General features: G+C 34.3%; 2 non-coding genes across 2 annotated transcripts; both read right to left on the reverse strand.

Moving 5' to 3' along the window:
• Positions 1-82, reverse strand: TRNAS-GCU (transfer RNA serine (anticodon GCU)). Its single transcript has one exon. It is a non-coding gene; the product is annotated as a tRNA-Ser (tRNA).
• A 4,706-nt stretch (positions 83-4,788) lies between these two features.
• Positions 4,789-4,903, reverse strand: TRNAL-CAA (transfer RNA leucine (anticodon CAA)). Its single transcript has 2 exons — positions 4,866-4,903; positions 4,789-4,834 (listed from the first exon to the last, which is right to left on the reverse strand). It is a non-coding gene; the product is annotated as a tRNA-Leu (tRNA).
• Between the last annotated feature and the right edge of the window lie 2,585 nt (positions 4,904-7,488).

Below are 7,488 nucleotides of genomic sequence, written 5' to 3' on the forward strand. Positions count from 1 at the left end.
CGACGAGGATGGGATTCGAACCCACGCGGGGAAACCCCAATGGATTAGCAGTCCATCGCCTTAACCACTCGGCCACCTCGTCTGCGTTTTCAATTCTTCGTTTCTCTTAAGTACACTTTGGAGACAGGATGGGACTAGCTTATGTGGAGTATTTTTATGGCACAATATGATAAAGGAAATATGATAAAATATGAACAGTTAACAATATCAAAGTATTCGTTAGCATTCAGGACTGCTCTGCTCTGCCTAAAGCTGATCGGAGGCAGAAATTGCAAAGCAAGAGTGGCTGAAATAATTACAGCACCTCCATTTATATTAAAGTCAACAGAAAAACAGAACAAGAGCACAAGAACTTGCATCATTAACACAAAAGACTTCAGTTTAAACGAACACAAAAATTATAATCTTCAGAAAATTAAAAAGATATAAAATTGCAGAAACACAAACCATTCTAAGAACCTTCTACCTATTATACACCAGTATGGAGTACTGGATTATGTGTTAACTTCGTTATAATGGTGCCATGAAAATTGAGCCAAGAGATAAGTGATGAAATCTTTGTGATTTGTTTATAAAAATACAAAACTTTTTGTTAAGTTTTTAAAATGCATAACCACGTCCCACTTAGCCCCTAGTCTACATCATAGCACAGATAGTAAATACTGTCTTTAATGAAAACTTTTGCGATCTATATTGGGCTAAAAATTCTTCAAGCACCCTATCACCAAAAAAAAAAAACATGCAATTATTGCTGAGACTAATTCGGCCACGTTTTGAAAAAAGCGGCTAAAAATTCCACGCATCACTGATGGAATTCGAATCCGGAACTTTCCCCATTCCATAGGGCTCAGTGACTGGAGAAATGTATTTCCATTGCAGCGAAAGTTCAGGAATAAGACTTCCTAAAAAGGGCATAAGAAACAGTCAATAGAACGAATTATTTTCAATTTAAACGATGATAAATCTGATATTTTTTAGTGATTTTTCGAATTATGATGAAATGCAGTCTTTTGGAATAGATGTCACGATCAATTTTCTAAAATCTGTAATTTAACATCGTAATTTTGTAATTTATTTTACATTATATCTAAATGAACAGAATTTGGTCCAGCAGTTTAAAGTATATGGAGTTGGGGGTTGCAACCAACAGTTCTAACAAACTGTTGGTTTAAGAGAGAGAGGGAGAGAATTCTGTTGGCACCAAGAATTGGATTGGTGAAACATATATGGAGTTACAGAAAGGGACTGGAGATAGTGAGTGACCATGAGCTGCTAGTTGAATTTCTCCTCACAGTAATCAAAGGTCTCTTGGATTCAAATTTAACAGCATCTAAAAGGAATAACAAAACATTACTACCAGTAGTGCCTCTATAGGTCAGTGTTAGAGCATTGGTCTCGTAAACCAGGGGGCGTGAGTGCAATCCTCACTAGAGGCTCGTTTTGCTAATTATTATCTTTCAATAAACCATTTTTGGTAGGTGGTCACTCTGTAGATACCTTTGTTCAGAAACTAAATCTTAATCGGAAAAAACTCACAACTAGTTTAATTCAGAAATCTCTTCAACTCCATTATTTCGAAACAAATGAACCTATAAAATCAACTCAGAACTAGCTTCATTTCAGCAGTTAGAAAATCTTTTCAACTCCATTATTTCAAAAATAAACGAACCTCGAAATCATCAGATAATTTTTGGACAGAAAGTAATTCAGTGATCGCAATAATAAGAGAAGACTTCCATGTTTCTTCCTGACAGTAGAATGAACTTACATAGATTCACCTCTTGCAACAGACAAATCGAAATAAAGGAAAAATGAAAAACAGAAAATGAGAATTAATTTTCACTTATTGGGTGAATTCAACGAGCGATTAATAACTTACTCACCTGCAAGTTAGGACTATCGAGTTAGCACTTTTTGTGTATCTGAGGCTGGATGTTATCATTCTAATAATTTTGTACCTGCTAACACCTGGGTTAAGCAGGTACAAAACGATTAAAAGAGATCACATAATCTTTGCCCAAAATTACAAAGTTTTTTTTCTGAGAACAGAAGTAAATTACACGAAAGAAGGAGATTCAGAACAATGATAGATTTAAAGAAAAATGCTAAAGGTTTAAAAAAAAAAAAAAAAAACAACCGATGAGGATGGGACTCGAACTCGGTGAAAATCCAACGGAATAACACTTTGCCGGTTCAACCACTCAGCCAGGTTATCTGCTTCTATTTCCCTCTGGCTTTGATGAATCCAATCATATTTTAAATCTTTTACTTTCGCTTATTCTCACTGAAATGCTCCCCAGATCATTTGATTTTCAATGGCTGCTTTAATTACTGAAGGTATAAACATAATCTCGTTGTACAAGTTTAGCCACAAGACGTACACTGTCAGTGTAAAAGCCACTCTCTCTCTTCACGCTTATATTCAGCAACCTAGTTTTTTACTGGCGTATGAAGAACAAAATTCCCTTAATGTTTTCCGCATGTCTTCATAAATTTCTTTGTGACATTACCCTTAAATAAAGATATTCATTGACTGCGCTGCGCTTGATTCTCTCAACAGACATCTTCATTCACGTTCCACTCTTTAAAGTCCTCTGTAAAGGAGGACATATAATTAAAAACGCGAAATTTTCCTGAACGCATGAAAACAGTCACAGCTCAGATTGAAAATACAGTAGTCTTTCATGAAAACTTTTGCGATGTACACGCGCTAAAAACTCTTCAATCCCCCATCCCATTGGTATATATAATCTTTTAGTATCATTGGAGTTTTCAGTTGTGGGAATGCCTTTTTAGTTCAGTCCAGGGATCATCTCTATTTTGCAATTTTTGCTTGAAACATTAGTGATTCATCTCCAAAGAGAAAAAAGCAATGGTAAAATGACAAAGATTGTGCATACACATGCACAAATAATGGAGGACAAAACATACTGATCAACAGGAAAGCTTTCGATGTAATGTCGATTTTTGTTTAATGTACGATATTCTTTTATCCTGACTGCAACAGGGCTCTCGAGCGATGCAGTATGCTTTTAATATTATAAGAGCATTTTTGAAACATTAAAGGCATTAAATGTCTGGACATAACTCATATTACTCATATTATTGCTTCATTTGATGTTTTATAAAACAAAAACAAGAATAGAAATGAGGAGGTTACTTCTGCTGTTTAAATGTATGTCCGTTACAGCATGATTTCATCATTTTTAATGAAAAAGAACATTGTATGAAAGATGGAGACAAGAATGGAGAAAAATAAATACAAAATCGATTTAGCAGAGCGTGGTTTCGATCCACGGATCTCTGGGTTATGGGCCCAGCACGCTTCCACTGCGCCACTCTGCTACATACGAATGTATGTGAACAGCTCTTATAAAGATTTTCTCAATTTGACTGAACCGCAGTCAAGGTATTGAGAAAGAAAAAAGGCTAGTAGAATCGGATATCAAATTCTCCGAGCAGTGTGTAGATACTGCTCACAGAACGAGGGAACAAAAATTCAAGTTGACAAAGGGTGGTTGCAGGATAGGTGCGCGGAAGTTTATATTCAGCCAGTAAAGGAGTAGATTGTTGGAATAAGCTTCGATCTTTTGTGGTGGAAGTGGATGAGTTGATCAAAGTAAACCTTTTTTTTTTATTGAAGTGTTAAAGACCATAAGTGGATTGGGTTAATGAAATACTGATGGCATCTTAACTCTTGGTCGAAGGACACACACGTAACAGGACATGAAGTGAAATTGGTGGATGGGAGCATACATGAGAGAAAATTTGCATGAAGCAAGAGTGTATTTGATTGTTCGAACAAACATCGATTGCTGTGAATGAGTAGTTTGAATGAATAAATTGAAGGAAAGTCAGACGAATTATCAGAGGGTGGGAGAAGTAGAGATGATGTTTTTATTTTTTTGCTATGATGTATATTCTTGCCTCCTTGTATCGCTTTCCACTACTAATGTATAGTTCTATCTGGGAGTGGAGAAAGACGAGTTTTGAAACAGGATGCCTCATATTCTTTCGTATTGCGATTTTTGAAGTGAGATATTAAATATGTACATACTCGATTATAGATACTGTCCTTCATTAACTTCTAGCGGTTATCCAAAAAGGGGCTCCGTGATGGAAACAGAAGGGCTTGAAGAACACATTCTAACTCCTTTCTTTCATTTCATTGCTAAACCTCACTAATAAATTATTAAAATACAAATTCATATACAAATAACTGTCTTATGTTGCATCAGTGACTGTACCATTTGCCAAAAAGGATGTTATCAGAAGAAAACAGGGTGGCTCTTTGGAAGCATGCTGATCAGATTACCCAGAGATATGTCGATCAAACCACGTACTGCTAACCAAAAAAAAAAAAAAAAAAAAAAAAAAATATATATATATATATATATATATATATTTTTTTTTTTTTTTTTTTTTTTTGTGTGTGTGTGTTTATTTATTTGTATTTAAGCACTCTCGTATTGGTAAAGTGCCATCAATATGTACATCTGGCTGCCCTCATATATAATAAACTCTGAAATCCCGAACTTGGCGCATCATGGCCTTAGTCGCCCTTGCGCCATAAAAATCAAAATCAAATCAACCTTTCTGGGAAATCGGATTGTATACAAGTTGTTTCTTCAGAAGAAATAGTCGGACTTAGTAAAAAATACGAGAGTGAAGATGAAGATCAGAAAGTGTAATATCTGATTTATATCAATAACGGGAACACAAAGTAATGAACATTAGCGAAATCAAATTGAACATTTTGTATACTAATCGAAAATAAAATTATATTTATGTCAGGAGTGGGATTCGAACCCACGCCCACATATGTGGACCAGAAATCACAACCATTTGCTGTGGAAGGAATAATCCTTGAGTCTGGCGCCTTAGACCGCTCGGCCATCCTGACAGTCTGACAACTCAAATCATGCTCCCATACTGAATGAAGGCTTGCAAACATGTAATTAGATAGGATTACGTGCACATCCCCATTCATTTAAGGTTAGTTATTCTCAATCTTTTTCTCTTAGAGAATCCTTTAAACAATAATTGTAGAGTTTACAGCAAAAGCCCTTTTACAGTTAATTAAGTAACACGTTTACAATAAAATCTGAATAAATAAATCTTAATTAGATTTTAATTAAGAATAATATTAAAATGTAATTCTTCTGACATAATACTATAAAAACTTTGATACATGGGGTTTTGTTGCTAAGACTTGTATCAAAACATATTTTACCATGAAAATAATACGGCAAATTAATGTTACAATTAGGAAGTTATACTTGATAAGGGGCGATTATACTAACTAAATACAAGGAAACCCTTACGTGCAAAAATAAAAAAAATAAAAAAAAATTAAAATAAAATTGCATTCTTAAAAGTAAGAAAGAAACCAAGCAGTACCTCCTCGGGGAACTCCGTCTGCAAATGGTTATTTAAAATCCGATAATACGTGTAAGGACCATTGTCCATTTTTGGGTTCACCGTTGTATATCAGGTATTGTTTCATGCTTGCTTTCTCTATGACTTGGAATAATTAAACACTCACTGAAGGAGGACATCAATCTTGGGTTGTGTTTTTTTAGGTCCTAATTTGAGTAAGAGCGAGATTCTTAATAAATAAATCACTTAGGAACAATACAACATTAATGAAAGATCAACTGGCATAGTTTAAATATGCAGGCTTCGTATAAATAACATATATCAGAGAGAGAGAGAGTGAGAGTTAAAAGAGGAACAAGGCTAATGTTACTTATGAAGAGGAACAAGGTTAATATAATTTACAGAAGGAAAAGGTCTATACAAAACGAAAAGCTTTTTTGGTTTAAGAAAGGCAAGGCATTTGACATCCCGAATTGATTTGATAAAACGTTATGGAGGTGTAGAAATTAATGGGAGCTATTCAGTGGCCTAATATGCTAGTTGAATTTTTCTTCACTGTCATTAAAGGTCTTTTGGATTCAACTTTATAATCATCTAACATGACTAACAAAGCATCAACAACAGGAGTGCATCTACAGAATAGTGGTAACACTGTTTTTGTAAACTCTTTGGGTAGGCTCTTTTCAAGTTTTCCTTTAATTATAATTTAATCAATCATTTTTGGCGGGCGCTCACTCTGTAGATATCTTTGTCCAGAAACCTAATTGTAAATCAAGTCAAAACCAGTGTCATTTTAGTAGCCAGAAAATTTTAAATCTGTTAAACTCCATTATTTCGCAAACAAATAAACCTCGAGAATAGGAAACAATTTTCTGGCAGAAAGTAATTCAGTCTTCATAATAATAAGAGAAGATTTCTATGTTTCTTCCACACAGTAGAAAGCAGGGCGTTCAGGTCACCTGAACGCCCCAGGGAACCCCAATTACAACTGACAGCAGCCACACCTTTGTGTTTTCACGAAATCCAGAGAGAGTATTCTATGAACTTTCACGAAAGACCTGAAGCCAACACTTTGTTTACATTTTTTTGAATCTGTTTCTTTATGTATCTCATTAATGACGTGGTAAAAATATTCATTGAAAATGAGATACAAATAGAAAATAGATAAAAATAAATATTTTTACACAGTAATGAAAAAATGACTCTGCCTAGAAGAATATTAGAAGTAATGATGCTTAACTAATGATGAAGTAAGCATTGATGCTTATCTCTATATTTCTTAAAGCTCAAAGAAGAGGGAGAACGATTCCAATCTGCTTCAGTCCTTTGATCCTTTTAATCCCTAGAAGGATTGAAAGGATGAAGAGGGCTGCTTGCGCGTATCTGGATCAATTATGTAATTAACCGAGAAAAAATATTTTTTCGGATTACCTTCACAATTGCGCTAAATTTCTTGCTTTTTATAGCAAAGATTTCTTGCACTGAACTTCATTAGAATCTATTATGCATAAAAATATCCCAAATAAGGGAAGTACTTGTATAGTTAACAGAGCATTGGTCTTGGAAACTAAGGTTGGAGTTCAATCCAGTCTATGGATTTATGTTTATTTTCCCTTCTACTCTCTATTTTTATATATACAGTTTATATATTTATTAAATGTTTTTTCGGTTTCTGTTTACTTTGTTGATATCATTATTAAATCCAAATCGAAAAGAAACTTGGAATGAATTTTACATCTGTGGGAAGTATTTCAATTTTTTCAACATCATTATTTTGCAAACAAACGAACATGAAATATTTCCCAAATAAAGTACGAGTTAAATTTCTATCAGCAAATAAATCAGTCATAAGAGTAAAAAAAAAACTTCCATGTTTCTTACAGATACTTAAAGGCACAGAGCACTGTCTGAAAGGTGTGGACACACAGAAGTATGATGAGCTGAACAATGAATCCTTTTCAAGATAAATACTGATCTAGAAGGATTTTGTTTGTGAAAAAAAACTTCTACAAGACATGCGCACGTGTGTGTGCAATCGGTACAGAAGACTACACAACGATCTGGTCCCCATTATGAATTTCAAAGGGAATAAAAAATATGCAAAAGACA

The sequence above is a fragment of the Mastigoproctus giganteus genome, chromosome 3 (genome assembly GCF_048544385.1).
Source record: "Mastigoproctus giganteus isolate SK-2022 chromosome 3, ASM4854438v1, whole genome shotgun sequence".
Classification (NCBI taxonomy): Eukaryota; Metazoa; Arthropoda; class Arachnida; order Uropygi; family Thelyphonidae; genus Mastigoproctus; species Mastigoproctus giganteus.